Below are 6,938 nucleotides of genomic sequence, written 5' to 3' on the forward strand. Positions count from 1 at the left end.
AATGATGTATTTGGGCACTGACCTGCTTGATTTTATTTTCAGCATTTTCTCCTTCCCCACTCCCTCACATACATGTGTGAAGCATGAAATAAATTCACCCCTCCTGACTCAGTTCTATTCTTTTTCAATGACAAAATACTTGAGGTTGGTAAGTGAACTGTGCTGGACTGGGTCATGTTTTCAAATTAAAAAAAAAGCCCCATGACCCTGAAGCAGATTGATATAATTTTGGTTTCATAGCTGGCAATCATTTTTCATCATTGTTTCAAGCATGACGGATTTAGCAATCACGGCATAAAACTTCAGTGGCACAAAACCTTTGATGTTCTGTCAAGCAGCTTTGCTTTTCTCCCTGTCATACAGACTGCAGTCACAAATTACTCCCTGGCAATCCTAGGTGAGGATTCTGAAGATTATAGAAAAAAAGATGAGGTTTAAAGGGTTATTAGAAGTACCTTTGTGTTTCAGCAATACACAAATATGCACATGTGTCCTTCACAAAAATCCTGGTTTTCTTATTTTAATGTACTGCTGTTTTTTCTCTCTCAACGAATCTCTTCAGCTGGGCATTTTCACCTCAGATTCCAAGTAATCAAATTGTCAGGAGCATCACCTCCTAGGAGAAAGCACTGAAACAAACAAAAACCCCACATTAGCAATCTGCTTTTGAGCTGCAAACACATGCACATGTCTCTCTGAAAGGACAGTTGTGCTGCTTGGAGTGTGACTCTGCAGGATAAAACTATGTGGCAATATAGAATTAGAATATAGAGTTCTATTTTATTTGAAACTACTGCCTTCACAAATGATTTGCTGTCTATTTTCCTAGTTAGAAATTTTGCCCTGGCTTGAGTTCCTTTGGGCTGTCCTGAGTTTTCTTGTGGATGCCCATTTAAATTAAACAGGTCAAAATGCAACTGTTCTGTCACCACAAGAGTTGGTGCTTAAAAATCCACATCCTATCCATTAAAGTCTTCCAGCTAAACAATGTGTATTCTTAGTTGGTTTTTTGGCTTTTTTGACTTGCAGTTTTACTTCATCAACAGCATCTAGAGTTTACTGTATTCTGTATCTTGTTGTGATACTGGATTCTGTAGACCCTTGGAGTATTCCCCTAGCTACTGTTGCAGTTTTGGGGATGCAGCTCTCAGACCTTTGCTTCATGACTGCAAGAGATTTTTATCATCCAAACAGGCTTTAGCTGTAAGATGAGGATAACAGAACTTCTCCAAGTAATTGATCTGCCCAAGGTCATACAAGGAGTGGAGGTTAAATATCAGCATCTTCCTCATAGCCTTGGAAATTAATAATACAGATCATTACTGAGGTATTTGAATTTTAGAATGATGCTTAGGCTCTATTGCAAACATTTTACAGGAAACTGCCCTATTTCAGTAATCTCTAAAGCAATGTGGAAAGAGCACAGCAGTTTAATGAAAGGATGAGAAGGAAGAAGTGGAGTAACTAGTAATAAATGAAAGAAATAGGCTTAGCTGTATGTACGGGATTTGCAGATGAGTGTTTCCTAAGTATAATCATGTACAGACAGGTACTGAGATCCTCAAAACTGGGTAATTCACTCCAAATGCCTCAGATTTCATGGCTTACAAGATTTAAATTGACCTCTTCAGAGACTAGGCAGTGATGAAGGCTCAAATTAAACAAACTTTCCGTTACACCTTAAGAATTCAACAAGACTATACAAGCACCATTTAAGTGATTGGTTTTTGGTGTGCTAGTACTCTCACTTATTTCTCAGTATTTAATTACCAAATACCTCAATGAACTCCTCAGGATACAGCTACAACTCAAAAATTATTCACTGAAAAGAGCTGTTGAATAACATTTGACACACACAGGAATCCATTTGTAGATAATCCTCTGTCAGCAAAATTCATTGACTAAATTATATGTGGTTAATTATTCACTCATCTCTCACCACACAACTTTCTCTCCTCTCCTTTAACAAATTCCTAAAATGATCAAAATGCTGATCACAGCCCAACAGTCTATGCAGCCTCTCGCCTCTGTCTCCCTTTCAGTTCCTTCCCTCCAGTCCTTTAGTAAAAAAACCCTTCTGGTTCAGCAATTTGGCAAACCAGGGAAATTTTGACTTGTAATTATATAACTCCTGCAAGGCACTCCAGTCAGCAGGAATGCCATCCAGGGTATTCACTGCTGTAAAAATGCAGAAACAGCTGTCCTTCCCTACCATAGGACTTCTATTGGAAATGCAGACCTCAGTTCTGAATGCTTTGATTTATGGGAGAGAGAAGCAGTGTGAAAACACTGTCAGGCTTCTGCAGCCACTTAGATAGGAAACTGATCCATTCCTGTACATCACGCTGAGGAAAAGTGCAGGAATCCAAAAGGCTATAAATTAGAAGATGTTGGAGATGTGGGGTGGGAGGAGGAATCAGAACGGTAAACTTAGCTTGTGATTAGCTTTAAATCCTGAAAAACATGAAACAAATTTTTGCTGCTGTTGCGGTCCGTGTTTATTTCATTAGGTTCTGTTAAACTGAATGCTCAATGGTATGTTCTGTTATTCCCCCATGTTTCCCCTAGTTAGTTCCTCCCTGAGTTGTGTCCTCCCTTCCAGCTGCCCCTCAAGTTGTCCCCTCCCTTTCTTCCAGACCCTTCCTTGCCTATCAAGGCGACGCCCCCCCCCCCCCCCCCCCTCCTTCTGCCCCGTCAAGGCAACCCTGCCCTTTGCTCCAGAATGATCCCTGTCAGTTATCCCATGGACCAATCCCCTGTTGAGCCTTTTCTCATCCCCTTATCCTGATTCAATGTTAGCCCAAAACTACACCGTGAGTGTCACCCTGTTGGTTGTTCCATTGTTTCCACCCCCTGTTTTTTGAGACTTTAGAATCCCATGCACAGAGGTGCTCGGAGCTCTCTCTGCCTGTGATCCCTCAACCTCAGTCTCCTGTAGGGCTGCCCTTCAATAAATGGGTTGGAACTTCACCGCAGAAGAGTCTCCTCTGCCTTCTTCACCCAGTCCCTGCCGCGTTGTCTCAGAGTACCGCGGTAGAGCAGTGAGCTCTGAGGTTCTGCCCTTGGCACTAGCCCAGCCAGGGCAGTTCCACACACTCGCCACTGCTCCGGAGCATCAAAAGAGCTAACCCGGACTCCAGGAGGCAGTGGCAGGCTGCTTCATGAATTACATCTTGCCTTTCCCAATTGTTCCTTTATTTGTAATTCTCAAGCACAAGTGCAGACCCACACACCCTCTGCTCCTGGCTTGCAGCCACCTGGGCCAGCAGGATCTGTCTGCTTTGTTGTGCTCCATTTCCCACATATCTTCTTTAGAAACCCTTTATTAAGATCTTAGACCTGATGTATTTTTAATTCTGCTGTGAAATCCTCACTTAGGGAAGATGCTACAAGGCTTCCACCCATCTCTGGCCCCGGACTGTGCTCTTTCCTTTAAGGAGTCTCTTTTAGACTACAGAAATAAACTCCCTTTTTCCCACCCTGTCTGCACAGTGCCTGATTTATACTATTTATATAACAGCTTTCTAACTAATTATTAAAGGGTAAAACTGCAGCCACAAAATTCATACTGCACATAGCTCTAAACTTGAATTAATAACTTTCCCTTTCTTCTGACAATTTGTATTGAATTCCATGGTCCAAGGCTTTGCTGACCATTGTCAGCCCTGACCCAGACCCATAACTCCACATCTGATTTCTGGAATATAAGATTCTGTATGATATAATGTATCCTATTCTAATCCTGTTTGCAGGTGATCCTCCTCTGCATTGACTGACCACAATTAGCCCAAAAAGGCCTTTTGCTCTTGTCCTGCATATGAGCATGGAATCTCTGAAATTCACTGGAAAAGTATCACCATTCGTGCCTTTGGCTCCTCAGACAAAAGGGACCTTTCCAGCAGAGTACATCGGACTGGACCTTCTTACTGCAGAGTTGTAGTTTCAAGGCATTTCCTAGGGCTTTTTCCCAGGGCATTTCCTGGATTGATGTGGGAAGAGATGACAAGAGAGTCTGCAGTTTTTGGGAGGGGCGATTGGCTGCAGCCCTTAACTAGTCATTTTGCAGCTCACCCTCTGTAAGGCATCTCTGTTCCACACGGTAAAAAGGCTTATTTATTCTTCACACATCTCATTACGAATGCTTTCGATGTATGCTAAGCAGACCAAGCAACCAGCTTCTGTACTTGGATACCCAGCCCAGTACTCCTTGACATCACTAGCATGCACAGACTATCTGAGGAAAGAATTCAGCTCAGTGTAACATTTACACTGCATGCTGGTTATTAAAACAGCCACTGGCTCCTGTTTCATAAGCAAAGATATAAATTCCAGGCCATTACATAAAATGGCTTTACAGAGCATTTACTTAGCTACAGCTATAACTTGCAGACCTCTGCTCACTCTTTGAAGGAGGAACAGAGACAGCCCCGCTCCTCTCTCCTGCAGAGGTGCTGGTACAAACCACGAGAAACATTGCACATCCCACTCACTGCGTGGGCCCCAGTGGGAACTAGAGCTGAATTCTGCGAGCAGCAGGGGAGGGAGTGACTGGTGTGACTCCACCTGCAGTGCTGTGTCAAGATCTGGGGTCAAGCATAGGAAGGGCATGGAGCTGTTGGAGTGAAGCCAGAGGAAGCCACCAAGATGATCAGAGGGATGGAGCAGCTCTCCTTGGGGAAAGGCTGAGAGAGCTGGGGTTGTTCAGCCTGGACAAGAGAAGGCTTAGGGCTGATGTTCCAGTACCTGAAGAAAGCCTACAAGAAAGAAGGAGAGGAACTGTTCATTAGAGCATGGAGTGACAGGACAGGGAGGAATAGCTTCAAACTGACAGAAAGTAGGTTTAGGTTAGATATTAGGAGGAAATTCTTCCCTGTTACAGTGGCGAGACACTGGCACAGGTTGCCCAGAGAAGCTATGGATGCCCCATCTGTGGAAGTGTTCAAGGTCAGGCTGGATGGGGCTTTGAGCAACTTGGGATAGGGAAAGGTGTCCCTGCCCATCTTGGGGGGATTGGAACTGGATGATCTTTGCGGTCTCTTCCAACCCAAAGCATCCTGTGATTCTGTGGCATATCAGGAAAACCAATTGGAGATCTTGCAGCTGATCCAACTAACATGTAAAGATGAGATGGTGCCTTCTTGAGAGTAAGATTGTGCTATAGAGCAGAATGATTTCCAGCCCGCTCTCAGGTGTCCTGTGCCTCATTTCTTCATCTGTAAAATAGGGCTAATATTTCCACACAGGTGATAGGGAGATGAAAGATGCTCAAAGATTAAGTATAGTCCATAAAAACTATGACAAGCTTGATTCAATATAAGCTGGCAACCACTGTACGTTTCAAAGGCAATTCTATTCATAGATTTTAGTGCTGTTTCAGAACATTAATGTTTACTCCTCTGCTGTAGTTTGCTTTGCAAACCCACAGCTGTCAAATAGAAGTCATTAGGAGAAGCAGGGAGAAGCCAGAGTTTTTGTAAGGAGTGATCAGGAGCAAATTAATTCATATTGGCTATGAATTTTGCATCAGTAGATTTCAGTGCCAATCCAGTGGTAGTAAACAGTTCATATTCCTCCACTGGCTATTGTTTTGAGCTGTGTTCAGATGCATACTGACATCCCTAAATTGCTTTATAGGCTGTTAACAGAGATTTTCTTTGCAGCTGATAACCCAGGGCTGGAACCTTCAGGCTAAAAGCTGACACAGGAGCTCATGTGTACCAGCTCCCTGGAGCTATGCTGATGGATAGCTGAGGGTCTGATTCGTAATTAAAGAGCAAAAAATTGACTTCTGAAAAACAATTGTGGGATGAAGGTGAAGTCTGCTAGGATCTCACTGGCCCTGGAGTTTCAGACAACAGCTTTTAAATTTTTCTGTGCAGGGAGGCAGTCTGTCAAAGGTGTGTTCTTCCACCACCTAACCAGTCACAACCCATTGCCCACACAGTTGTATCAACAGAGCACAATATTCCAGGCTGAATTTAAAAGAAATTAATTCTAGCTAATTTACCTAATCCAGTCACAGCATGGCCCTAGAGACAATTTCATGAGCACAGTCAAAAGAGCAGGAGTGTGTGTGCATCCCTAAAACTGAGGATTGTCTGGGGAAACAAACCTACTTCTGGTGGCTTTCCCAGCAGGTAGCCCTCACAAAAATCACCCTCACCTGTTACCACCAATAAGCAAATGATGAGAGCCTTTAGACTAGAAGTCAATTGTAAAGAATGAAAAAGAAAAGGCAAATAGAGGCCCTCCTGACACTCATTGTACAGAGCTTCATGTCCATTGTTAATAGCAAATAAAAAATTTCTTCCAGAAATTCTTTATGCCACTTCTACTGCCCATCATACTGCTGGCTGGTGGCAGAGCTTTAAACAATGCACACAACTGACTCCAAGTTAGATTTGACACTTTTCCTCAAGATTAAATGGGCTACTTGCAGACACATACAACTTGGTAACTTTAAAGCTCCCTGCCTTAGCTAACAAGAAACAAATTGCTTCCCAGTGACTCCTCCCGTGGGATAAACCTGTGATATTTGCATTGATTCATCTTTAAATGTAAAGCAGGATAGGTTCTGTTTCTTTAATAAATTTTCATATTATTTAAATGGACTGGTTTTAAAAGCCAATAACATGTTTGCTTTGGGAATATTTTGCATTTATATTTTTACCTTTTGGCTGGTGGCTCATTATATGGGAAGATCTATTGAACTAAAGCAGTTGAAGATTATAAAGATTCTACAAAGGATTTATTTGTGAGGACCCTTTGATTGTGATTTTCAGCAATGTTACTTTTCCCCATTTAGTGACATTTAAGGATATTGGGAACCTTTTGGTGACAGAGCACACCAGCAATCCTTGGCTTCTGAGGAGAGGGGGCTTTGCTGCACCTCTCCTGATTCCTATTGCCTATTGAGCAGGTTTGATCAGCAGGTACCA

The sequence above is a fragment of the Vidua chalybeata genome, chromosome 3 (assembly GCF_026979565.1).
Source record: "Vidua chalybeata isolate OUT-0048 chromosome 3, bVidCha1 merged haplotype, whole genome shotgun sequence".
NCBI classification, from domain to species: domain Eukaryota; kingdom Metazoa; phylum Chordata; class Aves; order Passeriformes; family Viduidae; genus Vidua; species Vidua chalybeata.